Raw genomic sequence first — 17,500 nt, forward strand, 5'->3', positions numbered from 1 at the left:
TGTGTGTGTGTGTGTGTGTGTGTGTGTGTGTGTGTGTGTGTGTTATCTCTGCGCTGACTGCTGCTCTGAGATGCTGAAGGACTGAAGATCCATGAGCGAGTCTCAGTGATTCAGTCTCTTTGTTTCTCTTTAACTTTTCTCCAAATCTGCAGCAAACACGTCAAACTGTCGCTGCCTCTGTCTCACGCAGCATGTACAGGGAGGAGGTTTGTGTTCTTAATCAGGAATAACGAACAGACAGAAGGAACTCGGTGAGATGACGTGGTGGACAAACACCTGAGCAGGTGTTACGCGTTATATTGATGTTAATTCAAACGACAGAGGCAGTGACAGCAGCTGAACCTTCACGTCACCTGCCTGCAGGAAATCTTATCTTTCATACCAACATATCACTGACATCAAAAACCATCACATGACCAAGGTGAGAGTGACCCATGCTGGTTGTTTGTGTCACCTTCAATGACCTGACAGGTATTTCTGGCGTTCTCAGCCTTAAAGCTCAGGTGATGTCAGCTTTCTGCAGCGCTGTGAGGCCCTGAGCCTCCTTTAGCATCTTAGCCTCGTTTAGCATCGGCTCTCTCGCTGCATTAGCTGCTGCTAACGTCTGCAGACTCTGGACGCTTTGGAGTAAACATGGACAAATCTGGCAGACACAGAACGCAGCGTCCGAAAACACCTTGAGACTGTCCACTACCTGCTCAGCACGGACACAGCTAGAGACGAGCCGGTGGACATGTGAAGCACTGAGCAGCCAAAGAGCCAGATATTAATATTTACAGTACATAGATATTAATAATACTAAATGCTAAAATGTAGCATAACCATGGCCCATAAAAGGTGCAAAGTTGCTCTAATGTCTGTCACACAATCACATTCTGAGGTTCAGGTGAAGGAGAAGCTCAAGAATTTAGGCTGCAGCTGCACGACAGCTAACATTAGCCACCCTAAGCTACTGCAGATCAATATACAGATCAATAATACAATAATTTTCTCTGTGTATAAAACTGTAAAGATCAGAATGTGCAGCTCCAGTTTGACCAGTCAAACATTATAAAAAATGAAAAAACAAACCAGTGAGCGTCACACTCACACTCTTCACTGCAGAGCTTCATTCACTCTGCACTGACTGTTAGCACAGAGAAGCTAACAATGCTAACAAAATGGCTTCTGATCAACGTCTGATCTGTTTGAGTTGATCCGGACTCGGTGGTTGTGGCTGAACTCACTAATTGAAGACATATATCAGTGGAAGAGGTCTGACCTCTGGAGGTGGAAGGAGAACAACCTGAAAAGCTGGAAATGCTTCATCGACATGTTTGTGGTTGGTTTTCGGTCGTCACTGAAAACTGAACCCGACCTGTTTGAAGGACTGACTCAGAGGTCTGGAACAACAACAACAAAACCCAAAAGTCTCTGCAAACGTAGGAGGGGTGTGTCACAGCACGTCGGTCACGGCCATAATACTGGCTGAATGTTTCACGAAGTAAAAATATCCCATTAAATCCACAATATGATGACATGTTGATTTATTTCTGATTTCAAACAGCAGCAGCGTGAACGGAAAGAAGAAGAGCTCGAGGACGACGTACTGACCGACATACTGGTCCCATAAAGCTTCCGCGTCACATATACACACGTTATTTTAAGGCGGAATCACCCGAAGTTTATATAACCAAAGAATCAGTGAATTTTTAATTTGTCGTCTTTTTGATCTGATCATAAGCAGCATTTGTTTTATGAGAACTACGTCCTGATTCAGTAAAGCAGCTCAACCTGAAGCTTCCTGAGTTTGTGCTAGAAATCATTCATTTACTCAACAAACACTGTGTGTGTGTGCGTGTGTGTGTGTGTGTGTGTGTGTGTGTGTGTGCGTGTGTGTGTGCGTGTGTGTGTGTGCATGCGTGCGTGCGTGCGTGCGTGCGTGTGTGTGTGTGTGTGTGTGTGTTACATCAGACAGTCATTACATAACACTGACATCTGCTGGGAACAGGGTGGGTGTTGGAGATGCAGCTTCACTGCTGTCGTGTGTAATTCTCTGTTTGTTCACTCTGTTTGTTTGTTTGTTTGTTTGTTTACTTCAGTTAACGACCTGCACACTCAGTCTTCACAGTGCGTCCACTGTGTGTTCACGTTTCTGATTGGCTGAAGTTAATGAGATTCAAAATGTAAAATCCAAACAATGAACAGAGCATCAACTGTCAGCTGAGAAAATGACAATTTTTCATTTTTCTAATTTGCTGTTTCCAACATTTTAACCACTGAAATTAAATGAGTTCATTAAAAATGATATAAGGCGTGAACCTGGTGTGAATGTGTTTCCTGTGTTTTTCTCTGTAGAATCTGATGTTTCTCTCGGTTTCATGTCATTGTTGCTGAGTTTCTTCAGCCGTTTGGACTGTTGTTGTTGTTGTTGTTGTTGTTGTTGTTGCTGTTGTTTTTCATTTGGTCCATTATGTTTTTTTAAATTATTGATTGGTGGAGCTCAGGGAGAGTTTGGGTTGTATCCCACCTGCTCGTGCTGCTGCTGGATTTTCAGCCTTGGAACTCTTCAGGCTTTAACGTCAACATGGCTCTGTGTAATAAACAGGGGAAATGAATTTAACATGTATTGAATGGAGCCTCTCTGGCATCCATCTTGTCAATTTTCAGGGGGGCCGTCAGGCTGAGTTTAAGAGCTCTAAACTGGTAGACGATAAGTTAATCCTTTTATCCATATCCTTGCCGCGGGGCGACCAAAATAAACGCTGAAATGGGAGTTGGGAGGAATGTGGTGAAAGACGAAAGAGTCGAAGCTGTGAGAGGAGATCCAGCCCAGGAGAGGAGCGAGTGGGAATAAATAAAGATGAGAACATGCTTTTATTTGGCTGGGAGGCGGGACAGTGAGTGAATGTGACTTCTGCCTAATAGATGAACCACAGCCGGCTCCTCCCTGACGTCCTCGTGTCCTCAGTCTGCTCAGAGTGCAGCAGCAGTGATCGGCTCTGCGACGCTCCGCCGAGCTGCTTCCTGTCACACTTCGACGCCTTTCAGCAGCTCAACCTCACGACTTTCACTCCCTCTGACACCGTGACTCTTTTTAACCTCAACGGACACGTTCAGCTCCTTCTGGAGCTCAAACTGACTCTTCAGGTTCCTTCAGTTATTACACTTTAACAGCCACTTCAACTGATTTCCACAGCTGTCCAACGTTCACATCTTCAGCTCACTGCACTGCATGCACATCAAAAGACGCTTCAGTTTCCTTCAGCATTTCAAGTAGATCTGCAACTTCACCCCCTTTCAGTCCTTCAGCTTCCACCGACACCTTCAGCTCCTTTCAGTTCCTCTCTTCTTACACTTCAGCTCCCTTCACTGGACTTCTCCCACTCTGTCACCGTCCACCTGGCGGTCTAAAACAAACCTGTATGTGTGAGTGAGTGAGCAGGTGTGACGGCCGTTCATTCATCCTGTCGGTGCCGTCGACTCTCACCTGAGCAGCAGCACAGAGGCTGAATAAATCACAGCAGCATCTCCAGACATTCAGGAGCTAAAAACAGGACGGCAGAGACGGAGAGAGGCCGGCTCGCTCGTCCCGGCGGAGCCTCGAGGAACATCTGAAATATCTCTGCTGCCCTGTAAAGGCCGCGGGCTGCAGCGCTGCCGGCAGAAAAGCATCCAACGTCTCTACTGCTGCACCAAAAAATGACTCAATCTGCACAGCCAGATGAGTTATCAGACTGTTTGTTTCTCCAGCTTCATCCCCACCAGGACCACCGTCTCTTCTCCTTCTTGTGCCTTTTTTCTCTAATAGTTGATCAGACTGAGAGTACAAAGAGGCACAAGCTCTGATCTGCTCCGCTCAAAGGCTGATGTCTGGAGTCAAAGCAGGTTCAGATCGTGTCCTGAACCACCGAACCATCAGAAGGTCTCACCACCAGAATCATGTTTAACACACAGAGCAAAGAGTGTCTCAGTCTGGGTTTTTACACCACAGTTACTTCGATCTCCTCTGGGAATTCAGAGTAGCAGAAGAGAATCACAAGTAAAGATGCAGCTGGTGTAGACATTAAAATGGAAAGCAAGCTAAATCAAAGGCCTGTCCCAAATAAAGGCCGGGGGAAACGGGCAAATAACCTGTACAGTTTGATCAATTTTTACAGAATTCGTTTCACCTACCCGCAGTACGAAATGATGGAGTTTCCTTTTCAAACCTGAAGCTGCACTAATTCATATTTTTATGTTAATAATGGGTTAAATGATGAGGCGTAACAGTTTAATATCTTGTGTAATAATGAACAAAACTCTGTCGAGCTTTAGAGTCTCTTTCAGTTTTAGTTTCGTGTCTGCTAACGACCTCTGATAAACCCGCAGTGCATCCAAAGAGCGAACAGACACAGTTATCGACGAGCTGGGGAACAAAGTCAAACCTTGAGCAGCAAAAGAAGCAGACATTTTCCTCAGGAGCTGGTCGAGACCAACGCCGGGCTAAAGGAGGGCGATGGGTGTGACTGTCGCTTGACGTGGGAAGCAGTTAACTCCATCCTTGTAGCTCTGATAGCCTGGAGCCAGTGGCTTCTCGTGTTGACTTTAGGATTCACTCCTGTCTGAATGTCAGGCGCCCGTGGACTGAGGGTGGTGGGACGGCCCAGGACCTTTTTCAATCCCACTGCTGGACAAGTATGGCCTCCTTAGCAAACCGCCTCTGAAAAACGAGTCTACGTGTTACCTGATGACTCTGGGAGAGAATGAAGAGATGCAGGCGCGTCGACTGAGACGACGAGTCCAAAGCGACATGTCTGAAGGTTTGACTGACGACGTCCTCTCCCATAGACCCGCCTCTGCACTGTTTCCCTGTTTAACTCTGATGCTGGGCGCCAGATTGATGCTCTCGCCCTAAAAACAGCGTTGTTAGCCGATGACCAATGGTGTGGTGGTGTGTGGGGAGGGTGGGGGTGTTGGTGTTAGGGGGGCTGTCATTAATATCTCCCCAGGCTCGGCCCCCCGGACCCGCAGCGGAGCAGCTCTAACACATCTTTATCTTCCTCGACTGAGCTGCAGCTCGCCAGGCCAGGTGAGAATCCATCATGGCTATTATTACCTGAGGCTGCGCACAGCATCCATCACACACACACACACACACACACACACACACACACACACACAGTGGACCCACTCATGCAGCAGACTTCTGTTTCTGGTCATTCTGAATAAACTAAAGTGTCCTGGAAACATTTTCTTGAACTTCTTGAAAATATGAAAACAAAAAAAAGTCTTTTCCCTTTTTTTATTTTAGGACTTGAAACTTTTGCTCACGTCTTCATAAACTTCATCGTTAAACTGGAATGTTTTGGACATTTTTTCATCCCCCGTCTGACTCGAGCAGCCACTTCCATTCTGAATAAACCGCCTGGCCTGTTGATCATTAGTTCTTTGGCTGCACGCTGTAACATCTGCAGCACCACAGAAATATTCACTTTATTACAGAGTCGACGTTCGTTTTAACTCCTTTATGACACGAGCCAGCGGTCAGACAGACCCTCTGTCTTCAAACACGGCTCAGGTATCAGGTCATACAGGGAACATGTGTCGTCGTGTCAGCTGACGAGCGTCCAATCAGAGACTCTTACTTCAGAGTTTCTCTCATTTTAACGGATTCATCTGCTCCTTAACCCGTTTGATCACTCTGCAGAGGCAAGTCCTGCCTGCAGCAAGGCATGATGGGAGACAGATATGTCCAGGCCTTCGGTGATCAACAAGCGTGTCCATCAAACACACACACACACACACACACACACACACACATACACACAATGGTTTCTTTTACCTCAGGTGTCATTTTTTTCTGACTGAACTCCAGGTGACTCATATTTTCTGTGTTGCTTCCATCATAATGAGTTCACCTCGCCATCAACCAGAGGTGTGTGTGTGTGTGTGTGTGTGTGTGTGTGTGTGTGTCTGCCAGAGGGGAAACCTCTTCTATAAATTGCCATGAGGTGGAGATCAATTGAGGTTAAGTGCACTAAAAGGAACAGTTGTTTTGGTCAGATGATGACAGCAGCCCTGAACCAATCAGATTGCGACGTGGAGCGAAGGACTGCCGTCAGTGATGTCGTGACCTGCTGACGGCTTTGACATCTGGCCTTTACTTTGTGTTTTTCTGGCTTTTATTCCCTGAGAGGATCCGTTCCCTCTGTCTCAAAGACAGAAAATTGTCCAAATGTGACAAATGAAACGTAAACGTTAAGGTCGTTCAGAGGTTTTTATACTAAGAAATACACTTCAGAGTAAAAGACGATAAAGGACAGAACTCGACATTAAAGAAGGGAAAGTTTTCAGCGATCGCTGGTCATTGAATGAGAAATGAAATGAAAATGATTCAACTTAAATACGATCAGAGCGACAGACAAGGCCACACTGAGCTGCTTCCAGTCTCCATGCTAAGCTAAGCTAAGCTAAGCTAAGCGCCTCCTGACTGTACCTCAGACACAGACATGAAATCAGTAACGAACTCTCTAAACGAGCATATTTTCCAAATGTTGAACTGTTTCTTTAAGAATCCGAACTTTAAACAGAGAAATCTTCAGTGAAACTGTGAAAACTGAAACGATGCGTTTGCTTCTAGGTGGTTAGAAAGATGTGACTGATGTGATATTTAGGTTTCTCGGCCTGTTTGGAAGCTCTTTCCTCTCTCTTCTTGCTTGTTTATCTGCCAGTTCACATCCACATTCCTCTGAGCTGAAGTTGTGCAACAGTCAAACATCAGTCTGGGTTTGTAATGTTGAACATATGAGCTCCTGCAGCTGCTGGCAGCAGGAGATCCCAAACAGTCTGATTAACTCCTGCTCCGCTCCTCGTCCTGGACTCGGATGGAGCTCGGCCCGCGGGAGACACGGCCGGCTGATGAAGCAACACGCTGTTTGTTCTGCCGCCGCAGGAGGTCGATGATGGAGACAGCGGGGGTCTCGACCAACACGGCGCGAAGCAAGCGTTAGCCTCGGTTATTCAACACACGGGAGAAACACGAAGACCGAGCGCAAACGGAGACGAACGAGACACAAAGCGTGTCCTGAAGACACCCGAGACGAGAAACGAGACATCGCAACAACACGTGAGGACAGGTCTCCATCTCACTGAAGGACGGTGTGAAGGCCGAGGAGAGCTGAGGGACGGCTGATGAGACGACGTGAGAGAGCGACTTTCCACCAGGGTGTTAACACACACACACACACACACACACACACACACACACACGAGGGGTGTAACAATCCATTGATCTGGATCAATGTATCGATTCAATGATCACTGATCACACACGGCCAGAGGATGGCGCTCTGCTGCTCAGACTTCTTTCAGATCTTTGTGGAAGCTTCTGGAAAAGTTTAAACTGTTTTTATTCACGTTTTTTTGATCTTTGTCTCATTTTATCTGGTTTTGTTTGTTCTTTTGTAAATGACTGTAACATTGTTGAGAAAATAACTATTTAAATGAAGTTTATTATTATGCGTCCCGTTTTGGAGACAGCTGACCACAGACATGGACGCTGTCCTCTTCTCTTTTTTTCTTTTTTTACTATTTCTCAGCGACATAAATAAACAGGTAAATTCCTGAACACACTGGATTAAATCAGTAACAGTTAGTTGCGGTGAGTACGACTCCACGTGAAGGCACCACAGACTCTGTACTGCACAGGTTACAGCAGGATGAGATCGGATCACTACAGACCACCACATGTGGTCTGCCTGATGCTGATCCTGGTTCAGTCCTGATGTGTTCGGTGTGCGTTCCCTCTGCAGATAACGTATCCAGATGCACGTTAATGTCCGGTGTGACGGTGTGACTGAGCAGCAGAACACGAACACTTTAAGCAGCACGTTCAGCCTCGTTCGCTCTCGTTATCCTGGACGTCACACTGTTGCGCTCCACATCAACACACGATCATTGCCTTCATATTCTACAGAGGACACAGCGTTGAGTATATTCTGCACGCTGAACCTCAGCTGAACGTTTCCCTCCTGCTGAATCCAACAGGTTTGTCTGCAGTCAAACAAGCTGTCGCTGGTTTACTGGTCTGAGGTCCAGCGTGCACAAACCTCCAGGTTCGGACTCTCCGGGGCCTCGAGACTGAAAAATCAATGTGTGAAGGACAGTGAAGAAGAAAGCAGAGAAAACAGACCTGCAAACATCACTGATGCATCAAGACAACAGACGACGCTCAGGTGAACAGAACGGACCTGAACGCATCTCAGATTACAGGAGACACTGAAGGGATTTCTGTGCTTTGATGATTTGATCACATCAGATTATCAATAAGACTCCGCAGCTGACTCGTATCTGTACTCCAGCACAGGGGAGCCGACGATGAGCTGAACCGACGAAGAGCTGAGATTCGTTTTACATATTTAGGACAAAATGAAATAAAAGGAAGCAAAACCAAATATTTGGATCTCAGAGTCAGATTTAAAGCTCTGCGTTAGTCTCAGCAGCAGAAACACACTGTGGCCTTTCACTTCCTGTCAGATCAGAAGTGTTCAGAGACGAATCAAAGACGAGTCAAACTGGAGACCACGTCTGGGTTTCAGTTTGGTTTCTTTGGCTCAGACAGCTGCAGACCAGGACAGACCACGTCAGTCCAGTTCTCAGATGTTTACGCTGGCTGCCGGTTTATTTCTGGTCTGCTGTTCCACTCTGACGGATCCAGACCTCTCACATGGTCTCGGTTCAGGTCTGCTTCCTGTCCAGAGTCCAAACTAAGCCTGCAGCGTTCAGTGTCGACGCTCCACAGTTCTGGAACAAACTCCCTGAAAACTGCAGGTCTGCTCCGACTCTCTTTCATTAACGTCCATCTGGGACATTTGCTCTCAAACCTGAGCAGCTGTGATGTTTGTTTAATCTGTCTTTACATTTTCTTTTCAGTGAAATGTGTGTTTCATGTCGTGCTTCTTGTCTTCTGTAAAGCTCCTTGAATCGGCCTCTGCTTGAACGCTGCTGTAGAATCAGCCTCTGGTCCAGTTCTTAACCTGATGAAAGACTTGTGTAAACGTTGTCGGGCACGAAGCTCGTTGTGGTCTTCTGGCAGCAGTGAACGCAGACACTGAGCTGAAGGTTGGATCATTTCTTTTATCATTTCTTTAAAACGCTCTGATGGCGGCCGGTACTGAAACACAGATCTGAGGCTGCCTGCAGTGAATATCTGTACTGTTTGTCCCGACAGTGTTTGTTGTATACTTTACAAACAGCTCTGAGGGTTCATGTTACATCAAGGTTTCATCAGCCACGTATCACAGACCAGCAGCTCGAAGCTCCATCAGGAGCCTGAACACAGCGCGCTGCGTCTGCCTCTGCAGCGCCCAACTGTCAGAGAAAAATCAAAGGCCGACTGTTTCTGTTCAGCAGCAGCCAAAATGAAATAAAAATAAAAAACAGCCCAACAATGAAAAATATATAAACCCCAGTCAGACAAATCAGACGGAGCTAAATCCCATTAGAGGAATCAGAATCGTCCGCGCTCGAGCCGCGAAGACGACGGCTGCAAGATGGCGGCCGAGAAATCGGCAAGCCGCTGTGAGACGAGCGAGCGAGGAAACTACGATCTCACGGCCGCCGTTTTCAGGCCATGTCAGTCGTTACAGACGCTCTGTTCAGCCGCTTTAAACACCAAACACGTCACTTCCATCAAACTAAATGTGACTCAGAGCGATTCTCCATCGGCGAGCTGCACGTGAGGAAGACCTCATCCTGATGAGTCTGAGACGACGCAGGAGCAGGTCGAAGGAGCTGCAGGTCGTCAGCTCCAGCCTCACTCGCGGGTCTGAACTCTTATCTCAAGTTCATCATCATCATCATCATCATCATCATTGTTTCTCACACAAACACACAAAACCAGCTCAGCCGTGAAACACTGATGTCACATGTTCCTCATCAGAAAAGACATCTCTGGCTCCGTCACCTCGGTGCGCTCGAGGAGGTGATGGAGCGTCTCCTCCTCCATCTGCTCGCAGCAGAGCGAGGAGGTGAAAGGTGACGCTCCACCCACCTCGCTGTCAGGAGGTGAGAGCCAGGCTGAAGAATCGAAGGCGCACAATGGCATGTCTTCACTCACACAACCTGCTGATGATCACTGAGTGTGAGAGAGAGTGTGCGTGTGTGAAAGTGTGTGTGTGTGTGTGTGAAAGTGTGTGTGTGTGTGTGAGTGTGTGTGTGTGTGTGTGTGTGTGTCACTCTCATCATTCCATCATGAAGCATCTTTCTATTTTCTGCATGTTTTTCAGTCATTGTGCTTAAAAAACGAGACAAATCCGGAGAAATCAGGACAGTCTGAGTGTCCTTCTGTTCGATCTGCTCACCTGTCTGTCTGTTACCTGTCTGTCTGTGTGAGGACGGGCGTGGTCTCCTCCACTCTCTGCTGTCTGCTGCCTAATCACCTGCACACCTGCTTCACATCAGCCTCATCAGACCAGCAGCATGTAAGTCGGCCTCTCTTCACCTCCGGCTCCGTTTGTCCTGATTCCTCCTGTGTCAAACGTTTCTCCTTCGTCTGCCGTCCACGTCCAGCCTCAGTCATCTAACCTCCACTGCCTTCAGTCCGTCCCTCCTCTTTAAAAGGCAGACATCACACAGTGACGAAGACGGTGTTAGGAAGAACAAACTCATCCAGTTAATTACTGGAGGAGCAGTGATATCACCCTGCAGGTCGTTATGGAGTCAAATGTGTGTGTGTGTGTGTGTGTGTGTGTGTGTGTGTGTGTGTGTGTGTGTGTGTGTGTGTGACGTAATTTAGTGTTTTTATAGAGCAAATACAGAGAAGAGAAATCTAATTATGAAGAAAAATAACAGGGTTTTGTATTTTACTGAAGAGAAATTAAATTACTTTATCAATTAAATGAATAAAGTTGTTCTTCTTCTCCTCCTTCTCTGAAAAAGCTTCCTCATCATGAACAAGAAAGCAGAAAGTTTTCTAGAAATGGAAATAAAGAAAGAAGAGACTTCGAATTTAGAGGTGATGAAGAGTGAAGCATCATCTTGAGAGAATAAAGCAGAAGAAAGAGGAAAAGTGAGGGAAAAGGAAGCTTCCTTATAGTGATGGAAGACGGGGAAAAGACAGACAATGAAGACAGATGTGTCCTCCAGTGTTTAGGAAGAAAGGAAGAGTCAGGTGTCCTACAAAGGGGACAAGGAAACCTTTGAGTTGGGGAGGGGATACGGAAGCTTTGGAAAGGTTTCCTATTTAGGGAGGAAGAAAACAGAAAACTCTCCCATCAGGAATCAAGGGAGAGTGAAAGATCCCAGTGAAGGAAGGAGGCAAATCCTAGTTAGGGAGAAAGGAAAGAGGACGCTAATTAGGACACAAATAAGAAAACTTTGAAGAGTCAAAGAAGAAGAAGCATTCTGGGTACAGAGCAAGGAAGGAGGAAGAAAAAAGGAATCTAATTAGGGAGTAAGACAGAAGGAATCAAGGAAGGAAGAATGAAACTTCCTAATTAGGACGCAAAGAAGGAAAAAGCTTATAATGAAGAGGAAAACTTCGAGGATTCCAGAGTCCTCACTGCAAAGAAACAGAAAAAAGAGCCAGAAGGAAGAAGGAAGCTTCCAAACTGACCTTCACTAAACCCTCCTCCAAACAGCAGCTGTCCAATCAGAGCTCAGTGACTGTAACGAGCCCTGCAGGCTGTTAGCTACTCCTATAGCATATGCTAACGAGTCCACGGTCGTCGGCCTGCTTCAGTTTTCTTCTGAAGAATCAAAGACTTGGAGTTTCAGACATGAGTGTTGATGGTGAATCTGTAAACTCCAGATGTGCACCTGAGGAGGGAAAGATTGACAGGTGTAGCAACAGTAACTATGGAGGGCGGGGTTTAGCAAAGGGTCACCTGGGATAAAAAAAGGAGAGAAGGATCTTTGGTATCAAGCAAGTTAGGAAAAAGGAAATGGAAGATTCCTATTTTCTGAGTAAGGAGAAAGGAAGCTTTAAAGTTCAGAGGTAAAAAACTTTTTTAATAGGGACTAAAGAGGACGAAGACTGCCCAGAGGACGAAGACTGCCCAGAGGACGAAGACAGCTTTTTAGGGAAGAAGAAGCATTGAAGCATTTATTTAGGGAAGTAGGGAAGATTCTTTATCTAACAGGGGAGCAAACGAAGAGGCAAATTCTGAAGGAATAAAACAGCTTCCTGCAGGCTTCTTCCTAAACAGGAAGAAGCCTGCAGGAAGCTTTAAATTAGGGAGCAAGGACAAGTGAAGTATCCTAGTTAGGGCACAACAAAGACGGACAAACCCTCGGGATCAAAGACGCATCTCATTTAGAGAACAAGAACGGAGAGGCAGGAAAGGACGATTCCTCGTTTCCTAATTTGGTGAAATGCAGCCGATGTGAAGGTCAAGGACGGAGGAAGCTTCCTGTTTATGGAACGAGGAGTGAGGAAGATTCCAAGGAAGTACACGGATGCATTTAAAGCCAGACGGATTTCGTGGGAGCTGTACAGCTAAAGCTAATACTGAAGGTCTAACACGGCTCCAGCCTCCCCCTGACCCCCCCACCCCCACCCCCACCCCCCCACACTGTCCATGAATCATGAACTGATGGGACAGAAATATTTCAGACCTAAAAAATTCAATTTCCCAAGTTAATTTACTTCTCCAAGCAGGAGGCGAGCGTCCAATCTGAGTTTAATTTGTGCAGGAGGGAGAGGTGACGGAGGGGAGGTGACGGAGGGGAGGTGACAGCGAGAATATTAAGAAGGAAGGACGCCGCTTTTATTTAGAGAACATCTGCACATCTTCATTTTAAGAATAAACCAATGCAAACGTAAAGCTTGCGCTCACGCCGCCGTGCACGCGTGTGTGTGGCGTGATGACACGCTTTAAGTTTTTCTGACATGTGACCAAACAACTTTGTCTAATGACAGTTTCCATTAATAAACAGCGAACAGAGAACACGTCAGGCTGCGGCGGCCATGATAAGCTATAACGCCTGATACTGGGATTTTAAATGGGTTTGGAAACGGCAGCCTCCCACACACACATGTGGCTCAGAGATAACAGTACACAGTGGACTGTGTGTGTGTGACGTGTTTTCCTCACATTGTGGGGACATCTGTCTCCACAGTCACTTTGTGGGGACGCCTGCCTTATGGGGACAAAAAGTCTCCATCACTTAAATCATTAAATTTAGGGTGAAGACTTGTGTTAAGGTTAAAGTAAGGGTCAGGGGTAGTACGTGTGTGTGTGTGTGTGTGTGTGTGTGTGTGTGTGTGTGTGTGTGCAGCCTCTGAGCCTGATGATTATGTCTTTCATGGGTCCTTCTTCTGTCACTGGTGGACTGAAGGAAGCTTCCTCCTCTCTTGCTTCCTAATTAGAAAACCAGTTTTTTCTTCGTCATTTCCTTTTTTCCCAAAATTTGAGTTTCTTTGCTTTAAGGGTCATTCGCACCACGTAGCTTGAATGCTTCCCTTCATCCCTAACAGCTCTCCATCTGTCATGTGTCTTAATTTGATGGTCCCTCTTTCATGCCTCCTTAAGAAGAATCCTCCTTCCTAGCGTCCTAACTCGAACGCCTCCTTCTTCCTTGATCCCTGTATGGGATGCTTACTTACTGAAGTTTTCTTCTTCCTGTCATCAGACAATCTTCCTCCCTAATTCCGACGTTTCCCTCTTTCATCCTTTGATGACTACGAAGCTCCTTTCTTCACTGGCTTTCTTTCTTTTTCTTTTTTAATTAGGAAGCTTCCTTCTTCCTTCCTCAAAAACAACATTTTTTCCCCTCCAGTTCCCAGTTTGGAAGTTCTCTCTTTCTTTGCTTGAGCATTCAGACTGAGACAGACAAACCTGGCTTTGGGCTGGCAGTCTGAAGACGGCCTCATTGACCACATTGAGCTCAGCTAAAGTCACCTTCAAACTGTCTGAAGCCTTAAAAATCATCTCTGAGTCTGTTTTTCTTCCAAAAATCCACACGATGCCTTTAAAATGCTGTGTTGGGGGAGAAACTCATTATCTGAAGTTCATTACACTCTAAATAGAGAAGACGGCGTCTGTAAAGTTCTGTCACCTGAGGACAAAACGTCCCTGCTGACCTTTAAAAAGAGGCTCCATAGGTTGTTTTCACTTTGTGCTATCAATCATCCCGTAAGTCTGCATGTCGGGTTCGCTCCCTAAATATCTCATCTGGGAACCAGATATGAATCAATATTGTGAGAAGCTGCTGAGCTCCTGAGGGCGAAAGACGGAGATGAAAAAGCAAAAGTGAAACATCACTTTCACTTCAACTTTGGTTAACTTTGCTCAAAGTTACAGAAGACAAATTCAGCATCAGACGCTGATCCATGCCGACACGTTTCACAGCGAAAGACACGACGACCTCCTTCAGAGAAATGATTATACAAAGACAACGCAGCGTGTGTGTGTGTGTGTGTGTGTGTGTGTGTGTGTGTGTGTGTGTGTGTGTGTGTGTCAGGTCAGTCTAAGAATACCAGCTCACACCGACCTGCTGGTATAAAAGATGGGAGAAGCTCTCTCATCGATCACCGGCTGCCCAAATATTGTCCCACTTTCACAGAATAAGATGGTCGCCGACGCCGCTTCGCCCTCCTTCGTGGAGATGCCGAAAGGCGAGCAGCGGTCAAGGTGAGCGGCGCCGCACCTGAGCAAAGTCACCACTGAGGACTCGACTCCAGGACGGAGGACGAAAACTTCTTTAGGATTTGAAAGGGCCAATGAAAACACATTTTAAAACACGTGTGATGTATTTCCTGTTGAAGCAGGATACTGTGGATGTTGGACACGAAGCAAATGATTATAAAGTGTGAACCAATGGGAGTCCAGCTGAGGTGAGAAATGACGTCTGATTGGATCATTCAAAAATCTAAAATCTTTCCCTTTCCTTTTTGTTTTTGTTTCATTCAGTCACTCCATCCTCATCTCTCATCAAGGTCTCTGATCATCCACCATGAGGCCAAAAGTAAGTGGACACCTGACCATCAGGCCTACAGTAATCATGGATGGATTATTGGCACAGCCCAGGGGCCCAACAGCTCAACGGGCTCCCAAAGCCAGACCCTCTGTTTGAACTTTAGGTCCATCAGGTTCAGTCAACAGTCAGGAGGTCATTACATTACTTCCACTGTCAATTTATCTCCTTCCTCGAGTGAACAGTTTGTCTCTAAAATGGCAGAAAGCAGCGAAAGATGCTCATTATATTTTCACTTTCGTCATCTTCAGAGTGCTCGTTGTATCTGACCAACAGTTCAGTTTATCGTCATACGTGACAAAGAAAAGCATCAAATCCTCACGTTCGAGAAGCTGGAAATACAACAACGACCAATAAATCAATAAATCGACTAAACGTCATGAGTTCAAAGCTGTGGGATGTGGAAGTCGACCTTCATGGAGCTGCTTGGTGAACGATGTCGTGTTGAAACAGAACTGCTGAAGCTGGATCTCAGTTCAGGTCCCACCCAGAAACACTCCCATCGCCTTTGTTCTTCTTCTGCTCTCACTCTTCTCATCTCTCTCTCTCAACAGGATGACTGATTGGTGGAAGTCAGCAGCTGTCAGGCTCCTGATTGGCTGAGACACAGCAGAGACAGATCAAAGGGTTTGTGCTGTTTTGGCCTGAAGCTCAGAGAGAAGACAGGAGGCCACGCTGTGTGTTGGTGTGTGTGATGTTCACGGCTTCGCCCTCTCAGCAGGACTCTGAACACTTTGGGAAAACAAGGCAAAGAGCTCCACAGCCGCTGCACACATCTTTTTATTTTCACATTTCAGCTTGAACCGAGGACTTCCTGCTGCTCTTTGGGGGATTTGAGGAAACTGCTCGTCTGTCTTGTCTCAGTAAACCTTCTAAAAACAAACCCAACACCTTTAAAACCTTTAACCTAAAGTGAAACTCCACCCAGCCTCACGGAAGGTGAAGCGGCTGGATCTGTGAGATCACACGAGCCGAGAATCCATCTTGTCAGGCTTCAAGATCTGCGTCTGCATCCAACGAGGGACTACTGGACGTGGTGTAGAGTGTTGACGATGAGAGAAGCTACTGCTCATTGGAAAATAAAAATGGCAGCTGCTAACGAGCTTAGCGTAGATGCTACTATGGCATCAGTTGTAGAACTGAAGAGTTTTTGTTCATTGAAACTGAAGCAGAGAATGACGCTGACACTGACTTTTCTCTCAAATCACATGGTTGATTAATCTGAAGCTGGCCGTGATTGATGGTGACAGACTGATGGTTCAACCAATCAGCTGCCAAGTATTTTCTATGGACGACTTCCTGATGGCTCTGTGTAACAAACCACCAGGATGAGCTGTGCTTAAAGGACTCTGTTGTCGACTGTCCATCAGTATGATCAGTCTGTTCTTATATTTCATTGATGAGGCTAAACAAACAGCTTCCATGACAACCATCACCCTCCTCAAACGTAGGGCATCAGCCCACTTTGAAGCCTTTCAGAGGCCTTAAAACACTTCTTAACCCCTTAAAATCTGTCAAACCTTCAAAAACCTTGAAAACGCCGAAAGCTGCTGATGTTTCAAAAGGTCTTCACAAACCTCAAAAACCAAAGACTCCTGAAACCTTCCCAAAATCTAAAATACCTTCATGTCTTGCTATTTGAGAAGCCTTGAAGAGTTTCCTCTCACCTGTAAAAAGGCTTCAAAGCTTTGTCTTCTAAAGTTAATAATTAAAAACAGTTTTCTGCCTGACCTCCACGGTGTGCCATTACTCGCTATGTTCTAATCTACAAACTTAACTTATTTAAAACATAACTGAACACAAATCTGTAATAAATTATAAAAGTGGAAACACTGCAGAGATCAGCCAACCGCTCCACCTTTAGCCGTCCTCGGGCGGGTCGTCGTCGACGTGCTGCTCAGAATGTAAGTGTGTAGACTGAATACTGGATTCACTGGATTCACTGGATTCAGGGGACACTGGCACCACGGTGGACGCGGGTTGGTTTATTTAAACAGCACAGGAATGCAAAGGTCCACCTGCTTTTACGTTGACCTGCAGAGGAGATGTCACGAGCGAGCCGAAAACTGCAACAGCTTGTTTGGAGCAGCAGGCTGAGCCGCAGACTGACACCAGATCAGATTCGGCCGACAGGAAACACCTGCTTTGATCTCAGCTGAGCGGTTTGGTTTTGCATTTCAAAGAGCTGCTGGCTGTCAGCGTGTCGGTCCAGCGTGAGATGAGACGATGCTGAGGAAGCTAACAGTTTGTCTGCTAGCTTCAGTGGATCCACGTCACTTCTATGAGCTACAAAAACAGCCTATTAATTTAACATAGTTTAAGAAGTCGGAGAATATTCTAGAGCCATAAAGGACCACGTCAGGCCATATGTCCGCTCTGCAGCTTCACTCAGTCTGTGGACGCCGTCTGAGTTTATTCAGCAGCTGATTTACAATCAGAGCAGCTCGTTACGCAGTCAGCTGGTACTGAACCTCCAGACGCCCTCTGAGGGTTTGACTGTGGTGCTTCTGTAAGGTCACGGAGCTCAGTAAGGACATACTGAAGACATCTTCATCCAGGAACA

The 17,500-nt window shown here is 46.2% G+C and overlaps 1 protein-coding gene across 1 annotated transcript in view; it reads right to left on the reverse strand.

Annotated features, from left to right (window-relative positions):
- The window catches only part of LOC143323635 (nuclear receptor ROR-alpha A-like), a 68,289-nt gene that overhangs the window by 37,207 nt on the left and 13,582 nt on the right, over positions 1–17,500 (reverse strand). The gene's annotated exons all lie outside the window — the stretch shown is intronic.

This window comes from Chaetodon auriga, chromosome 1, assembly GCF_051107435.1.
Source record: "Chaetodon auriga isolate fChaAug3 chromosome 1, fChaAug3.hap1, whole genome shotgun sequence".
Classification (NCBI taxonomy): domain Eukaryota; kingdom Metazoa; phylum Chordata; class Actinopteri; order Chaetodontiformes; family Chaetodontidae; genus Chaetodon; species Chaetodon auriga.